General features: G+C 41.5%; 1 protein-coding gene; it reads right to left on the reverse strand.

Moving 5' to 3' along the window:
* Positions 1–21,497, reverse strand: part of LOC309617194 (uncharacterized protein) — a 549,153-nt gene that overhangs the window by 70,193 nt on the left and 457,463 nt on the right.

The raw sequence follows: 21,497 nt of genomic DNA on the forward strand, positions 1-21,497 counted from the left end.
AAGGCAGGAGGACTTCCCAGAAATGGTGGAGAAGGCACATTATGTATGCAATCATGAGTACTGAAAAAGGCAAAGAGCAATCTAGGTGTTTTGTTTTATATGGGTGAGTTATGAGGCCAGACAATAGACATCTTTAAAAGCCAGGCTAAGGACATAGGGCCTTCCAATCAATGTAATAGGGAGCCTTTAAAGGCTGAGCAGGGTAATGCCTTATAAATAGCTTTTTGGGGAAAATAATCTGGCAGCCTGGAGGAGCGTGGACTTATTACATGGGACAGAGTTAGAAGGCAGAGAAACTAGACAGAAATGTCTTATTGCAAGTTCGCTATTCTTCTGCTGGAAAAAAACCCCTCAGCTTCCAACAAACTGCCTTTCATTATGACACAAAAGCCATAAAAGTAGTGATGTATATAAAAGCAGTACCGGATGTTTTAAGTGGCTTTATGAAATAAAAACAGCAGTAGATAGTTAAAATTGGAATGTCCTGCATCAGTTTATAACCATCTGAGTCTAGGAAGTTGCAGCAGCAATGCAATCATATTTTTATAGCTTATCTTCGTCTTTTCACTCTGATAACTGAACTATGAGTGGGTGAGAAGGGAAAATCCAGCCAATCAATGCCATTAAATAGCAAAGGATGAGAGTCTTTGAATTTCAATGGCCACAGAAATTACCGGATTGATAAAAGAATCCTTACTTCCCCAAATCAGAAAGATGTGTACTATGAAGGGGTAAGATTGATACTTGGGAAAACAGGTTCCCTAACAAAATAACATGATTGGTAGAAAGCAGTCATATCTGGCACTTTGATATCTGTGACTTCATTTTGTACCTATCTCAATTCTGAGCAGGATGATTTTCACAAATTCATAGATGTAGAAGCTGGGGTTCAGAGAATTTGAGAAACTTGCCCATGGCCAAACAGTGAAGACATGGTATCCCTGGATATTTCCCAAGATGGATGCTATCTCTCATGTGGTGTCTTTTAATGTCGCATGAAATTTTTCATAAACTTTGATCTCTTTGCTGGTCTGTGAAGATTAGGTACATTTATGAAGCTACCAATGTGGGTCTCAGACTGGAGTGTTTCATTTCATTTGTTCACCTACGACTGAGACAAATCCTGCTCGAGGCTTTTAGAAAAGACTCCTTTCTATTGGCAAAGTTGACTGTCTAGGGTCTTCTGTAGGCTAGGGATGGAGGTAGACGCCTCTGATGATTGCACAATCAGCTGAAGAATGGTTTGCTCAAGATAAATGATTTGCTTGGTACAATGTGTTCTGAGAGATTTGGGTATTAATGGGTATTATTTTGCATGATCCACACCGTGAAGATTTTCTTTGATTTTGCCCCCTATTCCATCCCAGCTTGAGGTTAGCAAAGTGCTAACTTAAAAATTACTGTGTCAAGGAATAAAGGGCAGATAAGGTATTTGAATATATATGATGCTCCCAAACCTAATTAATTTATACTGATACCCTCATGACCCAAGGAGAAATCTGAGGCCTGGAGCAGTCATGTCATTGTACGTGAAAGGCAGCTCACAGATTGAAAGCTAGATCGGCCTAACTCTTACACCCACACTTAAATGACCTCATCTAACCCCTGCCATACACATTCTTCTACTTGCACATATACACAAAGATGGTTTTGATTTGGTAGCATTCAATTCTGTGAAGGCGGACAATGTTTATATCTCTTCATGGGTTAGTTAATAGAGAGAATAATGTAGTTTAAGTCAACTATCATGTTGAAGTACCTCCAAGAAGCTATAAGAAAGAGAAAAAATATGAGAGTAAAAGGATTGGAAATGAAAGTATAGGCTCCACGGTCAGCCAGGGTTTGCCTCCTCACTCCGTGATTTACTAACTGAATGAGAATTGTACCTGCCTGTAAGGTGGTTGTGAGAATAAAATGACATGACGCATGTGTGCTGCTCAGCTCTGGGCCTGGCACCTACTAAAAGTTCCAATCATGATAGATATCACAGTAGTAATAGTAATAACATAATATGTATTGAACACTTACTATGTGCCAGGCATTGTTCTAAGTGATTTATGCACATCAACTCATTTGGTCCTCATGACAAAATACCTACCTCATGAGGTAGGTATTTTTATTATCATCTTCTATTGTAAAGATGAGGTAATTGAGGCATGGAGATGTTATGCAGTTTGTCCAAGGCCTGACAGCCGATAAGTGGTACCCAGTAGTGGGACTCCTTAGTCTGTATTCTTAACCACTATGCTATGTGTCTTCTCTAGTAGTTGTGGAAGACCACTTGTAGAGTACAAGGAAGTGTCCAGTTCCTACAGTTAGAGGCCAAATCTGTAGGCCATTGGAAACCAAGCCAGGGAGAACTTTGGGGTGCAAAGGAGGGGCCACATCCCATTGAAAGCATCAGCATGGCTCATGAAAGACACAGGATTTGAGATAGGCCTTGAAGGATGAGTCAAGATAGGTACAGATGAACAGATAGGAGAACATTCAGGTAGCATGACTATAAAAAGAACAGTTTGAACTCTGTTACATGGGACTACTCAACAAATATCTGTAAAATCTCAATCATCGGGTTGTAGCCCACCTGACTTCCCATGAACTATACAGCATGATGCTGGTGTAGGGTTCAGACAGATCTACATCAAATTCAGCTCTACCACTCACGAGCCGTGGCTTTGACTCCTCTATCTCAGTATATCAGTCAGTAAATGGGGTTATTACACCTCAAAGCACTGCCATGATTCTAAATGAGATGCTGAAGATAAAGGGCCAATGGTGGGTTTCAGTAAGTATTGGCTTCCAGGTCAGGTCCTTGCCATGGCTTCCAAGTGAGACGTACGCAAGTTCAGAGTGAGAGCTGCTGGGTAAACCAGAGCTTACCCAGCCAAGTGTTCTGCCCATTGTATATGTCAATTGTGATTTGGAATTCTTGCTCTGCACACCTTTGGAGTATCTAGACCCGTATCACGTTTGTCTAGAAAACACATCCTAAATCACCTCTGGAGATTTTCTTCCCCTATATTTTTATAAAATTCTTAGAACTTCTGTCATGGGAGACAGTGTTTACTATTTCTGAAGGGCACATTTTTGTGCCCTTCAGAACAACCTTACATGCCTAGGGAAAGGCTCTGATAGACCACTTCTCACCTGCTCATGTGACATGAGCCTCTTAAGGAGGGTAGCCAAATAAAATACAAGATGCCCAGCTAAACTTGCATTTAAAATAAATAACAAATATTTTTAAGTAATACTGGGATACACTTATACTAAAATATTTTGGATATGCTTATACTAAAAAAAAATTGGTTGTTTATCTGGAATGCAAATTTAACTGGGTATCATATATTTTTATTTGTTATATCTGATAACTCCATTCCTAAGGTCCAGGGAACTCTACCCAGTGGTAAAGTTTTGGAATCAGACAGATCTGGGGGTTCAAATCCTCATTCAGTCACTTTTTGGCTGTAACTTTTCACTTCACCTCTCTGAAGTGAAAACCCCTTGTATTAATCACGATAATTATAGGGGAAGACACTCCTTGTAGAGACACTGAAAAGATAAAGTGAAATAGCATAGGCCAATACAACTGGTATAGCTCCCAGTGCATAAAAGAAGTGCCACATCTGTGAAAGTAACTTTGTGTGTTTGCAAAGCACTTTGTCAGTGTTATTCCCGGAAACTGTACAGACTCACTGTGGCTACTTTTTCCCCAAGGCATTAGCTCAGATGTCCAAACTCCCACTTCAGGGCTTTCTCTAATGTCTCTGGGAGACTCTCTCACATGAGTCATTGTTGTCTTCAGTCAACTGGAGGAAGACTCAGAATGAAATCAAATCCCAACATTTGCAGCATGGTTCATTGCCATGGCTTGCTTTAAAGTAGAGTCCTTGAAAGCAGGATTCCTTAGGAAAGCCTTTTTCTATTTTATGATTTTGTTCCTAAATATGGAAAATCCATTTTAAGTGAAGGAATGAGGGGTATGGTGGTGGAGCCGGGATCAGTCTCACCCAGCACATAAAATCTACAACAGCACCATCACTGAACACAAGGCATGAAGACATAAACTCCAGAACTCACACCAAATACTCAAGGTATGTGTTATGCCCAGTTCACAAAGGAAGAAATCGAGGCTTGTTGGAGTTATGTAATCTTCCCCCAATCACATAGACTGTAAGTGGCAGAGCTGGGATTCAAACCCAAGCCCAACTCACACCAAAAGCCACTTCTTTTCTACTGCCCAAGGGTACTTCTTGTTTTTCCCAGTTTTTCTCAGCAATGATTAAAAAAAAAAAAAACACACAAAACACAAAGCATCTGTTTCATGAACCAAGAACGTGGCTCTTCTGGCTCCCTTCCCTCCCATCCCAGCCCCTGAAAGGGGAAAAAGAAACAGTGTCTTGTGAAATTTCTACCATATCCTTAGGGACTTCAGCCACAATGCCTGGATTGCTCAGAATTTCACCTTCCACATTTCCTCAGCCACAAAAGCCATTCATTGCCACCACAGCCCCAGCATAGCTGGTCCCTTGTTTGAAGCCTGAGAAATCCCCTCAGGATCTTACTTCAAGCAGAGGGGCCATGCCAGGTCCGGGAGGTGCTAGTGATCTTGAGGAACAGGATCTGAGACAGGCCTGTTTCATTTATTACCACGTCGTCTGGAGAGAGAAACCCTGTCATACTGATGACGATGATCAATCTGTCCAGCTAATGGCTACCGGTTGTGACGTGACCCATACTCAGAGCACAGGGTGTCCTGATGTGTCCACAGAAACAGAAGAAAGAGCAGAACTCAGGGTTCTGGGTCTACCAGTTGAGTGCACCTGGATAACTATCATTGTTGTCATTACTGTCATGGTATAGTAAGTTCCAGGCACTAGGGGACTGCTTAAACATGAACAAAATACATTAATCCCCCCTCTTCCTCATTAACCCCGCTCCACCCTACAGTCTGGTGAGAGACACAGACTCACAGAGAGTATGAGAAGTTCTGAGAGAGAACACAGGGAGCCTCAAGGGAAAGCTGGCTGTGACAGACCTCAGGGTAGCTTCCTAGATGAGACACCATCTAAGTTGAGCCTTGAAGAAAAAGAAACAACGTTCCAAATAGAGAGACTAGAGAGCATGTTCTGAAGAACAGATGCAGAGTGACATCATTAAGATGGTGACATAGGTTGTTCTGAACTTTAGAAAATCTATGAGAAGACCAACTGACCACTATCTATGGACAAGACAGTACTGTAAAAATCCTAGAACATGGAGGTGAGGCTGAAGTATGCCCTGTACCACAGAGAATGAGATGGGCGACGTTAAAAGAGTAAGAAGCGCAGCTACACGCTGAGGGCCTTGTCCCTCCCCCAGACTGGTGTAGCACCACACCAAGAGGGCACCCCACCCCAAGCCTACAGTTCCTCTAGTGATGAAAGAGCCCAAGGTGGACATCCAGCTCCCCCAGTATTGTGGGATGCTTCTCAGGAGGCCCACTCGCGTCTCACTTCATATGGATTGTGAGGGAATCTGTGAAACTTGAACACTGGGGATCAGGTAGTGATGGAGGAGAATGAGGCTTACAGCAACCCGTGCTTGATCTTGGCAGACCAAGTGCCTACTGAGACAGTACCCGTGTATATCCCAGAGGCACTGCTCATCTGCAGAGCCAATGGTGGCCCAGTTTGAGCAGGGAATTCATCCGGGAGTTGGTCTGCCTGATTCAAGAACCCAAATAAGAAGCTATGTTGGCCTTGAAGACAGTTTAGCCACTCCCCTTGAGCAGGGAAGCTGATTCATAGCCTCTCCTACTGCTAAGTGTAGCTCCCATTCCAACCTGACCAGGAAGCCTGAGCAGAGCACATGGAAAGCTGCTTATCCCAGCAGCACTTTAGTGGAGAGTATGGCCAGTGGCTCTGCCCATCTATAGAGCCAGGGCAGTGGCCCCATCTGGACTTGGTACACAGTCCTGCCTGATTTGGTCCCCAAACAAAGAGCCTTGCCAGCCCTGGGGTCTATTCTATGGCCCCACCTGGGCAGGGAATCTAATTTACAGCCTTACCCACTGTTGAGTACATCCTCCAGCCTGCATAACCAGGAAGCTTAACCAGAGTTACTGGGAATTTGTAGCTCACCCTGTAACCCTGATTACAGTGGAATCCAGCTAGTGGTCTTGCCTATCTGCATAGTCAGGGCAGTAGCCTGTCAGGCCAGGGAACATGGTGCATAGTTCTGCCTAATTTGGTCCCAAACAAGGACCCTACAGCCTTGGGGCTGTATGGTGGTCCTGCACAGGTAGGGAAACTAATTGAAAGCCTGATACTGCTGAAAATAGCCTTCAGCCCGCTTGACCAGGGAACCTAACCAGAGCACATGGGAAGCTGTGTGGCCCATCCTATGGCTCTCCATACAGCAGCACTTGAACAGAGGGCACAGCCAGTGCCTCTCCCTGTCTGCAGAGTAAAGCCAGTGGCACCTTCTGACTGGAGAATTCAGTGTGCAGTCCTGCCTTACATGGGTCATTTAACAACCAGCTGTGCCGATCTTGGTGCCTGTTCTGTTACTCCACCTGGGCAGGGAAGCTAATTCATAGCCCTACCTACTGCTGAGTATAGTATCCAGTTCTGACCATCTAGAAAGCCTGACCAGAGAATCTAGGCCACTGCAGAGCCTATCCTACAGCTGCACTAGTTCAGGGAACCAAGCCAACAGTCTTATCCAAATGTTCTCGGCCAGTAGCATGCCCCCACCCAACTTTAGAGCTTGGGCAGTGGCTTTGCCCCCAAGTAGACCCAGACAGCAAGCCCCACTGCCTATGGATGCTACCAGCTGACATGTCCAGAGCGCCAAGCTAAGCTGACTATAAAGAACTGTCTCTGCCAAAGTGAAAATGCAAAGTCTGGAAGAGGGGACAACTTACTCAAATGCACAGATACCAATGTAAAGAATCAAGGATCACGAAAAATCAGGTAGGTTAACAAGACACCACCAAAGGAAACCAATAAAGCTCCAATAATTGACCCTAAAGAAATGAATATCTATGAACTGTTAGACACAAATTTCAGAATAATCCTCTTAAAGATGTTTAAGGACTACAAGAACACCAGACAGACAACAAAAAGAAATTGGGAAAACAATGCATGAACAAAACAAGAAGTTCAACAAAGAGATATAAAACATAAAAAAAAAAAAAACCCAAACATAAATCCTAGAGGTGAAGAATACAAAGGATGAACTGAAGAATTCACGAGAGAGCTTCAACAGTAGACTCAATCATGGAGAAGAAATAATCAGTGATCCAGAAGATAGGCCATTTGGAATTATCCAGTCAGAGAAGCATAAAGGAAAAAGGATAAAAAAGACTGAAGAAAGCCTATAAGACTTATGGGAAAACATCAAAAGAAACAATAAATGCATCATGGGAATCCCAGAAGGAGAAGAGAAAGAGAAAGAGACATAGTATACTTAAAGCAAGATCTGAAAATTTCCCAAACATGTGGAGAAAAACAGACATCCAGATCCATGAGGCCCAAAGGACCCCGAATAGGTTAAACGTGAATAGGGTAGCACTACACATTAGAGTTAAACTGTCAAAAGTCAAAGTAAAAAAAATAATTTTGAAAGCAGCAAGTGAAATGAAACAAGTTACATACAAGGAAACCCTGTAAGATTATCAGCAGATTTCTCAACAGGAACTTTTCAGGCTAGGAGAGAATGGGATGATATAATCAAAATATTGAAAGAAAAAAAGTTGTCAACCAAGAATTATATACCCATCAAAGCTGTCCTTCAGAAATAAAAGACAGATAACAATTTTCTCTAACAAACAAAACCTGAAGGAGTTCATCACAATCATACTGGCCATAAAAGACATGCTAAAGGGAGTTTTTTGAGTGCAAATAAAAAGATGCTCATTAACATTATAAAAAAATATATATGAAGGTAGTGTCAAACTCACTGGTAATGGTAAATATATAATCAAATCGGATTCTCTAATATGGAAATAGTGGTATGTAATTCACTTACAACTCTACTTTAAAAGTGAAAAAACAAATGTATTAAATATAGCCAGGACTACAATAATCTGTTATTGGATATACAATATAAAGTATGTAAATTGTAATATCAATCAACTAAAATGGGAGGGGGGAAGTAAAAATGTAAAGTTTAGAAGCACTATTGAAGTTAAGTTGTTATCAGTTTAAAACAAGGTGTTAAAATTTAAGATATATGTAAGCCTCATGGTAACCACAAAGTAAAAGCCTGTAGTAGTTGCACAAAAGATCATGATAAAGAAATCAAAGCATACCAAAAAAAAAAAAAAGTCATCAAATTACAAAAGACAACAGCAGGGAAAAAGGGAATAAAGGAACTAAAAACAGAAAATGTTTAACAAAATGGCAGTAGTAAGTCCTTATGTATCAATAATTACTTTAAATATAAATGGATTAAATTCTCCAATCAGAAGACATAGAATGACTGAATGAATTAAAAACAAGATGCAAAAATATGTTGTCTACAAGAGACTTTCTCTAGTTTCAAACACATACCTAGACTGAAAGTGAAGGAGTCAAAAAAGTTATGTCAAGCAAATGGTAACAACGACCAAAAAAGCAGGGGTAGCTATGCTTATATCAGACAAAATAGACTTTAAGCTAATAATGTTAAAAAAATGCAAAGCAGGTCATTATATAATGATACAGGGGTCAAACCATCAAGAAGATATAGTAATTGTAAATATTTATGGACCCAACATTGGAGCACCAAAATATATCAAGCTATACTAACAAAACTAAAAGAACAAACAACAATAATAGTTGTGGATGTTAATACCCAACTCTCAACAATGGATACATCATCCAGACAGAATCAATAAGGAAACAGATTTGAACAATACTATAGACAAAATGGTTCTAACAGACACATAAAAAACATTCTATCTGACATCAGGAGAATAAACATTTTTCTCAAACCTACAGAAAAAATTTTCTAGGATAGATCATATGTTAGACAACAAGACAAGTCTTAGCAAATTGAATAATACAGAAATCATACGGAGTGTCTTCTCTGGCCATAATGATGATGAAACTAGAAATCAGTAACAGGAGGAAAATAGGAAAATTTACAAATACATGTAAATTAAACAGCACTCTTCCTGAACAACCTATGGACCAAACATTAAAATAAAAGGGAAATTAAAAAGTATCTTAAGAGAAACAAAAATGGAAAAAAATCAAAACCCACGGGATGCATAAATAATAGTTCTAAGAGACATTTATACCTATAAATGCATATATGAACTAAATAGAAAGATACCAAATAAACAACCTAACTTTATACCTCAAAGAACTAGAAAAAGAACAAAGTGAGCCCAAAGTTAGCAGAAGGAAGGGAATAATAAAGATTAGAACAGAAATAAACTAGAGAACAGGAAAGAAATAGAAAAGATTTAAAATACTAAGAGTTGGTTCCTTGAAAAGATACACAAAATTGGCAAACCTTTAGATAGACAGACTTATGAGGAAAAAGGAGAGAGAACCAAAATTTACAGAATTATAAATGAAAGAAGAGACATTACAACTGATACCTCAAAAACAGAAAGGATCATAAGAGGCTACTATGAACATATGTATGCCAACCTACTGGACAACCTAGAAAAGCTAGATACATTTCTAGAAATTAGAGCCTACCGAGACTGAATCAGGAATAACAGCAAGTCTAAACAGACCAATTACTAGTAAGGAGATTGGATCAGTAACCAAAACAAAACAAAGCAAACAAACAAGCAAACAAAAACTACTGTCAACAAATATAAGCCCAGGGCTAGGTGGCTTCACTGATGAATTTTACTAAACATTTAAAGAAGAATTAATACCAATCCTTCTCAAACTCTTCCAAAAAGTTAAAGAGAAAGGAACACTCCCAAACTCAGTTTACAAGGCCAGTATTACCCTGATACTAAAGCTAGATGAGGACACTACAAGAAAACTACAGACCAATATCTCTGATGAACATAGATGCAAAAATTCAACAAAATACTAGCAAACCAAATTTAGCAGCACATTTAAAAGGATCATATACCATGATCAAGTGGGATTCAAACCTGAGATACGAGGGTGGTTCAACATACACAAATGAATATGTGATACATCACATTAATAGAATGAAAGATAAAAATCACATGATCACCTAAATAGACTCATAAAAAGCATTTGACAAAATACAACAACCTTTTATGATGAAAACTTTCAACAAATTAGGTATAGAAGGAATGTTCTTCAATGTAGTAAAGGTCATATGTGACAAGCCCACAGCTAACATCATACTCAATGATGAAAGGCTGAAAACTTTTCCTCTAAGATCAGAAACAAGACAAAGGTGCCTACTATCACCACTCCTATTCACCATAGTAGTAGAAGTCCTAGCCAGAGCAATCAGGCAAAGGAAGGAAGGAAGGAAAGGAAGGGAAGAAAGGGAAGGAAGGGAAGGAAGGGAGGGAAGGGAGGGAAGCAAGGAAAGGAAGGGAGGGAAGCAAGGAAAGGAAGGGTGGGAAGGAAGGAAGAAAGGCATAGAATTGAGAAGGAAGAAGTAAAATTGTCTCTATTTGCAGATACTTGATTTTATATATAGAAAATCCTACATACAGAAAATCCTAAAGACTACCAAAACGCCATTAGATCTAATCAACAAAATCAGTAAAGTTGCAGGATACACAATCAACTTACAGAAATCAGTAGCATTTCTATACATTAACAACGAATTACCCAAAAGAGAAATAAAGAAAACAATCCCATTCACAATAGCATCTAAAACAATAAAATACTTAGGAATACATTTAAGGAGGTGAAAGATCTCTACAATGAAAACCACAAGACACTAATGAAAGACATTGAAGTTAACACAAATAAGTGATATTGTGTGTTTATGGACTGGAAAAATTAATATTGTTAAAATATCCATACTATTCAAAGCCCTCTATTGATTCAATGCAAATCCTATCAATGTTCTGATGGCAATTTTTACAGAAGTAGAAAAAATATGGATCCATAAAAGACCCCACATAGCCACATCAATCATTAGAAGAAGTCAATGCTAGAGGCAACACACTTTCCGATTTCATGCTACCTTATAAAGCTATCAAAACGGAATGGTACTGGCATAAAAAATAGACACTTAGACCAATGGAACAGAATCAAGAACCTAGAAATAAACCCATGAACATACAGTTAATTACTATTTGACTACTAATTACTTTACTCAATGGAGAAAAGGCAGTCTCTTCAATAAATAGTACTGGGAAAAAATTGGATATTCACATGTAAAAGAATGAAACTAGACCCCTATCTTCCACCACTCACAAAAATTAACTCAGAATGGATTAAAGACTTAAATGTAAGACATAAAACCATAAAACTGCTAGAAGAAAACATAGGGGAAAAGCTTATTGACATGGATCCTGGCAATGATTTTAGCATATGATACCTAAAGTGCAAGCAGCAAAATAAAAAACAAGTTGGGCTATATGGAACTAAAAAGCTCCCGCACAGCAAAAGAAATGATCAACAAGATGAAAAGGCAACCTAAAGAAAAGGAGAAAATATTTGGAAATAATATATCTGATAACAGGTTAGTGTCCAAAATAGATATGAAACTCAAAAAACTCAACAGCAAAAAAAAAAAAAAAAAAGATACCCAAACAATCCCATTTAAAAATGGAAACATTTTTCCAACAAAAATATTCAAATGGCTAACAGATACATAAAAAGGTGCTCAACATTACTAATCATTAGGGAAATGCGAATCAGAACCACAATGAGACATCACTTCATGCCTGTTAGAATGGCTTCCATCAAAAATACAAGACATAACAAATGCTGGTAAGGTTGTGGAGAAAAGGGAACCCTTGTGCACTGTAGGTGGGGATGTGAATTGGCATTGCCTCTGTGGAAAACTGTATGAGGGTCTTCAAAAAATTAAAAATAGAAATGCTGTATGACCTAGCAGTCCCACTTCTGGGATATGTCCAAAGAAAATGAAATAACTATGTCAAAGATATCTGCACCTCTATGTGCATTGCAGCATTATTTACAATAGCCAAGGCTTGGAAATATCCTAAGTGTCAACCCACAGATGAGTGGATAAAGTGTATGAGATGTGTGTGCATATGTATATATACATACATACATACACACATATGTACGTACAACAAAATACTATTTATTTCCATAAAAAAGAAGGAAATCTTGCCATTTGTGACATGGTTGGACCTTCAGGGCATTATGCTGAGTGATATAAGTCAGAGAAAGACAAATACTGTATCATCTCACTCATGTGTAGAATCTAATAAAAATCCCAAATTAATAGAATGAGATCAGATTTGTAGTTTCCAGAGGCAGGGGGAATTGGGTGAAGGGATTCAAAACATACAAACGTCCATTTATAAATGCTGGTGATGTAATGTACAATATGATGAATATAGTTAACAATGCTGTATGGTATATTTGAAAGTTATTAAGAGTAAATCCTAAAAGTTCTAATCACAAGGAGAAAAATTTGTAACTATATAAAGTGATGAACGTTAACTAAACTTACTCTGGTAATCATTTCACAATATGTACATGTCAAGTCATTTTGCTGTACACCTTAAACTTACACCACCTTGCGTGTCAGTTATATCTCAATAATCCTGGGGAAAAAAGAGAATACATGCAAAGATCTAGGGTTCAAAGAGACATTTTTACACCTTTTCACATTCATGTCTCTCCTGATGATGGGAGCCCCACCTCATTTTTATCAAACATAAATACACCCACACAGCTCACATTGTACTTTCAGTTTTCACTTTTGGCAAAAGAAGATTATTTATGTAATTTCATCTGTTATATTTATACAGAATTGTATAAGTTGAGTTATATTTGACTAGTTACAATGTATTGTTTTGTGGATGTTTAATTAAATGTTTATTCATTTTCATTTGTTTTCTTTTCATATATATAATCTAATACATCTATATTTTCCAGACCTCAAACACTTTTGCAGGCTCTTGACCTCACCGGCCCTAAGCATCCTGTATATAGGGCTGAGAGGATGAACCAGTTCTGAAAAGGAGTAGGACATTTTTAGGGACTTGCATGGCGTTGCTTGCCCAGGGAGCAGACGGTGAATGGGGGTGGCGAGGGTGGATACTTCTTGAAAGATGAGGGGAGGTAGGCAAGGGCAAGGACATTCAGGAGCTTATATTTCAAGCTGAGGACTTTAGTCCAAAATAAATGCAGAGCCATGGAAGATTTTTAAGGATGGGGTGACGATCATAGTTGCACACTGGCTGGTGGTTTGGAGGATGCCCTGGAGATGGGGGATGGTGAGGAGGCTGCTGCCACTCTCCAGTCTTGGAAGCAGCAGAGAGACTTCCTAGAACACAAGGTGAGAAGCCCACAGAAGGGAGACAGAGCCGCTGAGGGCTGGGGAGGAGGCGGGCCTGGGGAGCGGAGCTCGGGCCATGCTGCGGATGGCGCTGTTGGTGTGAGCGTCTGTGCGATGTGTGGGGAGCTCTGTAGCAACCAGCCTGCTGGGACACCTCATCCTTCTCAGGCTGTAACCAGAGGCTGAAGGTATCCCATTAGCGCCATGGGGCTTTTCCTTTTGGAGGAAGGAAACTGTGAGAACCAGGAATCTGACCTATGACCCTGGCTGGTCCTAAGGGCTGCCAAGCGTGCTTGTTAAAATGTCAGCAGCCGTCTCTTCCGTGGGAAATATCTTTCTTTCTCAGCCCCTGGCTTGTGCAGACCCCAGGAGGGGGCCGAGGGGTCATGGGTGATACCAGAGTCCTCACTCCCTGCTGTTTCTAAGTCTGAAATAGGAAGGCAGGAAACTCCAGAATTGACGGTTGACATGAACAGCTCTAAATGAGCCCAGCAGATGCAGAAATAGAGCATCTTACTCTCAGGCCAAGAGGTCTGTCATCCTGTGAATGGCAGAAATAATCATGAGGATGATACTGACACCAGTCAATATTTATCGTGCGTTCACTGTGTACCTGACATTGTGCTAAGCACCTTATGTGTAGTTTCTCATTTAATACTCATGACTTTATAAGGTAGGTTCAGGGAAGATGGGCAAGAGTTAGGAATAGACAAAGCTAGGATTCTTATCCAGCTGCCAACTCTAGAGCCCACTCTCATTTGACGTTTCTGCAACTCTTATCCTTTTGATTCATCTAATTCAGTGATTTTTCAACCGGGGATGATTTTTGTGCTCCTCAGCCCGCCCACCCAGTGGACATTTGACAAGATCTGAGACATATTGGATTGTCACAACTGGGGGTGTGGGGTTCCTACTGGCATCTCGTAGGTAGAGGCAGAGATGCACAGAACAGCACGTGGCACAAAGAGTTATCCAGCCTCAAATGACAGTAGCTGAGATACCCTGACCCAGTGACAGGGGTCAGATAAACATCCAGTCATATCAGCACAGTTTGGGGATGAACACTTTCTCCACCCTCTCCCCTTCCTTTCTTCTACATTCAGTTGTTGTTACTCATTTGTTCCTTCATTCAAGAAATGGCAACCCTCTTCTGAAGGTTTTCGTAGCCTCCTTGATATAAACAGGGGGCTTGTCTTGGCTCAGTGTACGTTTTAATTGGAAAGGAAATCACACCCTGTTGTTTTCACCTGGCTGATAACTAAACTTGGGTAGAGAAGGTATTCTCCCTGAGAAAAAATTGTGTGTATGTCGGTACTTCTCTAAAAAAAGTTCACAATTCGGGGTATTAGCTGGAAGTCTAAGGACAGTGTTGATCCCAAAGCTCTGTGTGTGTGTGTGTGTGTGTGTGTGTGCGTGTGTGTGTGTGTGCGCATGCGTGCGTGTGCGTGTGTGTGTGTGTGTGCGTGTGTGTGTGTGTGTGGTAGTGGTGGCAGTGGATGCCCTAAGAAAATCGGTCTGATCCCAGAGAAAACAATTAGAACCATGTGGTTTATCACTCACCACTGTTTTCAGAAGCACTGCCAAAACATTTGAGATGAGGACAAAGGGATCATTCATGCTCAGCAGCCCACACTGGGGGACAGCAGCGTCCCCTGGATGGAGAAAGGCAGGCGGTCTGCCGGCCCCCACCGTTAGGGCTTTATTAATGGGGCAAACACAATTTAGAGAGTCAATGAGGGGTCCAAACACTACTGCTGGTCAGAGAAGAATCCTCCCCAAGCAGCCCCCCTCTGTGCCTGGGGAGCTCGCATACAAGGGCTCCCCACCTAATTAGTGTCCTTCTGAATGTGCAAAGGCAGAAACCCACAAGGAATTTCTGTGACTATTTAATTACAGTTGGGTCTCTTTTGTCTTAAAACAGGCTGGAGTCTGCTAGTCCAGTGCAACACCGTAGGGAAGCTGTACAAAGTCTCCTAATGAGTTGGCCTCTCTGTGTTTCTGTCCTTCCCTGAGGGTGAGAGAATTGCCTACTTCGAAAACTGACCAAGTGGAAGTAGCAACCTATTGAACTTCAGGAAGCTCTAGAAGTAATGAGATTCTCATCAGCAGAGCAATTCTAACCTGGGCAGAAGAGTCTCTTGGCATGGAAATGTAGAGAAAATTCAAGAATGAAATTCACAAAGAAGAGGGAAGAGAGATTCCACTAGATTTAAGATGCTCCCAATATCTGGGTTTTAAGCTTAGAAATAACAAGTCCTTATGGACGAAAAATGCCTGGTACAGTGCGGGGAGCTTAATGTTCACTAGATGACTGACTGAACAAATGAAAGAAAAAAGGCCTGGGGGACACTTAAAGAAATAAATATTTTAGCATAAATTCCCCATACTAATGCAAAAATTCCTCCATAAATTTAAGTTAGGGATCAAATCTTCATTTGAAGTTGGTTTTTGGTTATAAAGAGTCCTTGGCTTCATAGGACCAATGGCTTTTTTTTTTCTCTTTTATACACTCTTGTTTTATACCCTCTAAACTTCAGGGAAGATCTCTGGGAAATAGTAATTTTGAGATCTTAGGAAAAAGAGTATAAGGCCAAGGAAACGACTGTTATTCTTTCCCTTGGAGAAAATTAGTGGGTAAGTGCTGAGTTGTAACAACTTGCATAGAAAGCTGAATATAAAACCCCAAACAAAGGGCAGTCAAACCCAGGGCAGCAGTTAAGGCAAGGAAATATCCTTGCCTTTTTATTTAAAGCAAAGTGGCTCAGCAGGGTGTGTGGAAAGTGCAGTTTAATGATGTGAAGTTCAGAGGTTTGCATACAGCCTCCTGCTCTGCCAATGACTTGCAAGGTGACCTTGAAGAATCACATTGTCTCCCCACTTCCTCTTCTGTAGGATGGAAACAGTAATATCTGCCTAGCAAGCATTCTGAGTATTTCTGAATACCAGGTAAGATAGTACCCATGGATGCTATTTAAAGATTGTATAACTCTATGACAAACTATCTTACGGTCATCTTTTTATGGTTATCTTGTTTCAGTGCCCAACCTCAAACACCAGGTTTTGAAACTGCAATACTTCTGCAAGAACTCCTCACTGTAGAAATTCTATTACTTCTATATTAACTATTCTTCTTGAACTAGAAGAAAATGATATAGGAATATAATTTTTACTATCAAAATATCTACATGGTCACATTTTATTTATAGATATTGACAAAACAGCCATAAAATGGGAGAAAAGACTGGACCAAGAGAAAGGGAACATGGGAGTTGGCGCATTTTTTCTTTTTTCTTCCCTCTTTTTGTTCTTTCCTTCCTCCCTTTTTTCCTCCCTCCCTCCCTTCCTATATTGACATGACTGGCATATATTATGTCTCATGATAAAAAATGAATGAGACTGATTCCCTGATCTCAGTGACTTTGAAATTTATTGGTGGTGAAGGTCAAATCCAGAGAGAATTGAAACAAAGTATCAAATGCACCTCAAAAAAGCTAAGGGGGGCCATATAAATAGTGAGGCATATATCTAGGGAGGCTTCTTGGAGAAAGAAATGCCTAGTTTGGATTCTGAAGCATAAATGGGAGTTTGGAAGGAAATAAAGGGTGAGTGAGAATACAAGCCAAGGAAACTCCACATGGTTCCACAGAACTGAAGGGAAGGGTGTTTATGAGCACATTCTAGGGAATAAGACAAAAATTGGTAGAGAGATGCCTGATTGGGAAGGGCCTTCTCAGCTAAGAGGTGTTTTGATTTCACTTGGGGGTTATAGGGAACCATGGAAGACCTTAAAAGCAGGGCACTACTGATGTGATCTAATTATTATTTTGAAAAGTCATTCAGTCATCTATTGGAGACGGGATTGCAAGAGGGAGACTAGAGGCACGAAGACCAGTTTGGGGGCTGTTGCAGTGAAGTAAAAGACAATGGTCAGCATGCAGATCAAGGAAGTTAAGGAAAGAGAAAAAGAGGGCATCTGACTACTTGAATGGTGCACATCAGACAAGACCATTGCAATGAGTACCTGCAGGTCAAGGGGGAGCGAGGGCTTCCTTGTTCTGCCCCACCTCACGCTTTGACCCCAAGCACATCATTTTGCCTCCATTAAAATGTTAACGTTTTTCTAATGCATAAAACAACAAGTTTATATAGTTCACTTTTAGACAGTGATTGTGTTTAGGGACCATACGTCTCCATCATCTGTTGGAGAACATTCCAGGTAAAGTGATAATTGGTTTGTTGGTTTGCTTTTAGAGATGGGACAACATTTTAAGAAGATGAACTTGGACGTCTTCCCTTTCTTGCTTTCTATGTATAGAAGCAAGCACTGCCATCCTCTTGTGTCGATCACAGCAGGTCAAGTAAGGAAATGGTTTTAATAGGCCAGTCATTTTGAAAGCTTATAAACTTACTACAATAAAAAAATTTGTCATTCCTCCATGGATTTTGCACTGGACAATTTAGATGATGTGCAGTAACACCTTGGTTGTAACCTACAATAGTATGATGTGGCTTTTCCACACTTAATTCACCAGAATTGATACCTTGAATTCCTTCCTCTTCCTTTGTCTTTTATTTTCTCCTGTTGCACACGTATCCACATGACCTCATCCACTACTATGATGCTGTTTTATCACCTACAATTCAAACAGCTATTGTTTCAGACAGCTGCAGTCCACTGGGATATATTTGCAGCCTTCTGTGGGCCTCGCTTTCCAGAGAAAACCTTTCTTTTGTATGTAGAGCTTCTTATTTTAAAAGACAGTTCCTTCACAGCCCTCTGCCTCCACCGTCCTCGCTCTCATTTGACCTCAGCTGAGAACTCAATCTTGGAGATGTCCTGTCTTTCTAAAGATTAAGGTTGTTAAGGAAACGGACCAAAGCCTATGACAAGGTTTTCCTCTGGAGAAACCATGGCTCTGTCCAGTGTCAAACCCAAAGCCTTATCTTCCTCAGAAACATGGATTACTGTCTCTTTCAACCCCTTCAACTCGAAGTCACTGTGTGATTTAGGGCATGTTAGGGACTGAACCTCAGTTTTCTCACTTATGAAATGGAGATAATCATGTCTATCTCACAGAGATTTTTGCAGATTCAATCTCTAATATAGGGCTTGGCAGGCATGTGTATCCGTAAGGATAGATTAGGTTCTGCTGCATTAACATTCAAATCCTGCTTCGCAGTGGCTTAAAACAACAAAGGATTGTTTCTTGTGCAAGCTGCATGTCCAGTTGAGTTTGAGAGAGGGGCTCTGCTCTCTGCAGTCCCACAAGGATCCAATCTGATGGAGATGCTACCATCTTATGACATCTCAGTATACCGGGCTTCAGGGTGACTCAGATAATTCACAGTCACATTTCATTAGATAAAGCGAGTCACATGGCTATGGTGAACTTCAAAGGTACAGGGCAGTATAATCGTTCCATGTCCTTGGATAGATAAGAGAACTAGAAACATTGGTGTGGGAGGAGTGATGTAATCAAGGTGGCGACACAGGTCCTTCCTGACTTTGCTCCCCGTCGCAAGAAGAACAACTAACAACTATTTATGAAAAAGACACCACTGTGAAAACCCTAGAACATAGGGGTGAGGCAGAAGTATATCCCCTGCACCACAGACACTGAGACAGATTGCATTAGAAGGGTAAGAGAATTTCCCTGATCCCATAGTTTCTCCAGGGGGAAAATGAGGGCCCTGGTAGACATCCTGCTCCCCCAACATTGTGAGTTGCTTCTGGGGAGGCCCACTAGGGTCCTGCCCCACGGGGATGGTGGGGGAATCTGCAGGACTTGACCACTGGATTGTGATGGAGAAGAGGGGAGAGTCTTGCAGGAACCAGCATTTGGATCTTGGCAGACTGAGTTCCTATTGCTGGTGCCCGAGTAGAAGTCCCAGCCAGTGGCTTTGCTCATCTGCAGAGCCAAGATGGTGGTACAGTCTGATCAGGGAATTTGGTGGGGGCACACGTCTGCCTGATTTGGCACCTCAGAAAAAGAGTCTTGCCATCTCTGGAGCCTGGTCTGCCTCTCTGCCTGGGCAGTGGAGCTAAGTCATAGGCTTGTCCACTGCTGAGTATAGCTCCTGGCCCATCCCAACCAGGAAACCTGGCTGGAGCAACCAAGAAGCTACTTAGCCCAGCAACACTGGAGGTAAGAGCTTGGCCAGCAGCACTGACCATCTGTAGATCAAAGCCAGTGGCCTTATTTGGCCAGGGAACTTGGGGTGCAGCTTGGCTTGAGTCAAGACCCCAAACACAAAGCATTGCCAGCCTTGGAGCAGGTTCCGCTGCTCTACCCAGACTGGGGAGTTAATTCATAGTCCTGCCCACTGCTGAGTGTAGCTCCTGAGCCCACCTGACCAGGAAGTCTGACCTGGGGAGCTGTTAGGCTTAGCAACACTTGAGCTGTGAGCTCAGCCAGCAGGTCCGCCCACATGCAGAACCAGCTAGTAACCCAATCTGGCCTGAGATCTTGGTACGTAGTTCTGCCTGATTCACTCCCCACACTAGAGTCTTACCAACCCTGGGGCCAGCTCTGCAGCTCCCGACCTGCAACACAGTGTAGGTAATCCATATCCCCACCCACTGCTGAACACAGCCTCCAACTCTACCAACCAGGAAACCTCATCAGAGCTCCTAGGGATCTTGGTAGCCCACCCTGCAGCCTCAACGACAGCAGCACTTGAATAGAGAGCCTGGCCAGTGACTCAGTGTCTGCAGAACCAAGACAGTGGCCCCATCTGTCCAGAGGGCTTAGCACACATTTCTGTCTGATCTGACCCCCCAAATAAAGAGCCTTGCCAGCCTTGGGGGCCTGTTCAGCAGCCCTAACCAGGCACAGAAGCTAATTTATAGCTACTCCCACTGTTTAATATAGCTTTCAACCTGGCCAAAAGAGGAATCTAACCAGAGCCCCTGGGGATCTGTATAGCTCATCCTGAAACTCAGATTACAATGGCACTTGAGTAGAGCCAGGTGGGTGGCCCTACCTATCTGCAGAGCTAAGATGGTGGCCAATCAGGTTAGGGAACTGGTACATAGTTCTACCTAATTTGACACCCAAATAGAAGCCTTGTCAGCCTTGGAGCCTGGCCTGGGCAGGGACACTGATTCATAGCCCTGCTTACGGCTGAATACAGCCTTTGGCCCACCCAAACAGGGAACATAACTAGAACACATGGGAAGCTTTAGGGCCCATCATATAGCGTTGCTTGCAGTGTGCTTGAACAGAGAGCACAGCCAATGGCTTTCTCCACCTGCACAGCAAAACCAGTGGCCCCATCTGAGCAGGTTATTTAGTGCACAGTCTGGCTTGGTTTTGGGTCCCCAAACCTATGAGCTCTGTAGGGCTTGGGACCTTTCTGCTGTCCCAACAGGGCATGGAAGCTAATTCATAGCCCCAACTACTGCTGAGTATAGTACCCAATCCTGACCATCTCAAAGCCTGACCAGAGAACCTGGGCAAACATGGAGTCCCCCCTACAGCCTTGCTTTTGCAGGGAACAAAGCCAGCAGTCCTATCCAACTGATCCAACCGTTCTCAGCCAGTGACAATACACTACCACCTCAGAACTTGGGTAGTGGCCTTGCACTGAAACAGACCCTGATAGCAAAGCCCACCTGCCCAAGGATGTTATCACCCAACACGTCTAGAAATCCATGCGAGTTTACTGGTGAAGGACTGTCTCTGCTAAAGTGAATCTGTAAAGTCTGGAAGAGGAGACCACTTACTCAAATGCAGAGATGCCAATGTAAGGAATCAAGGATCACAAAAAATCAGGTTAACATGACACCACCAGAGGAAACTAATAGCGGCAATAACTAACCCTAAAGAAATGGAGATTTATGAACTGTCAGACAAAGACTTCAGAATAATCCTCTTAAAGAAATTTAGTTAACTTCAAGAACACAAAGACAACAAAACTAGGAAAACAATGCATGAAAAAAAAGAGTTTAAAGAAATAGAACCCACCCTCCCCCAAAATGCAAATCCTAGAGCTGAAGAATACAAATGGTTGAACTGAATATTCAATACAGTTTGAACAGGAGTCTTTTTTTTAAAAAACATCTTTATTGGAGTATAATTGCTTTTAAT

Source organism: Balaenoptera borealis (genome assembly GCF_965194805.1).
Source record: "Balaenoptera borealis genome assembly, chromosome: 19".
In the NCBI taxonomy this organism is placed as follows: domain Eukaryota; kingdom Metazoa; phylum Chordata; class Mammalia; order Artiodactyla; family Balaenopteridae; genus Balaenoptera; species Balaenoptera borealis.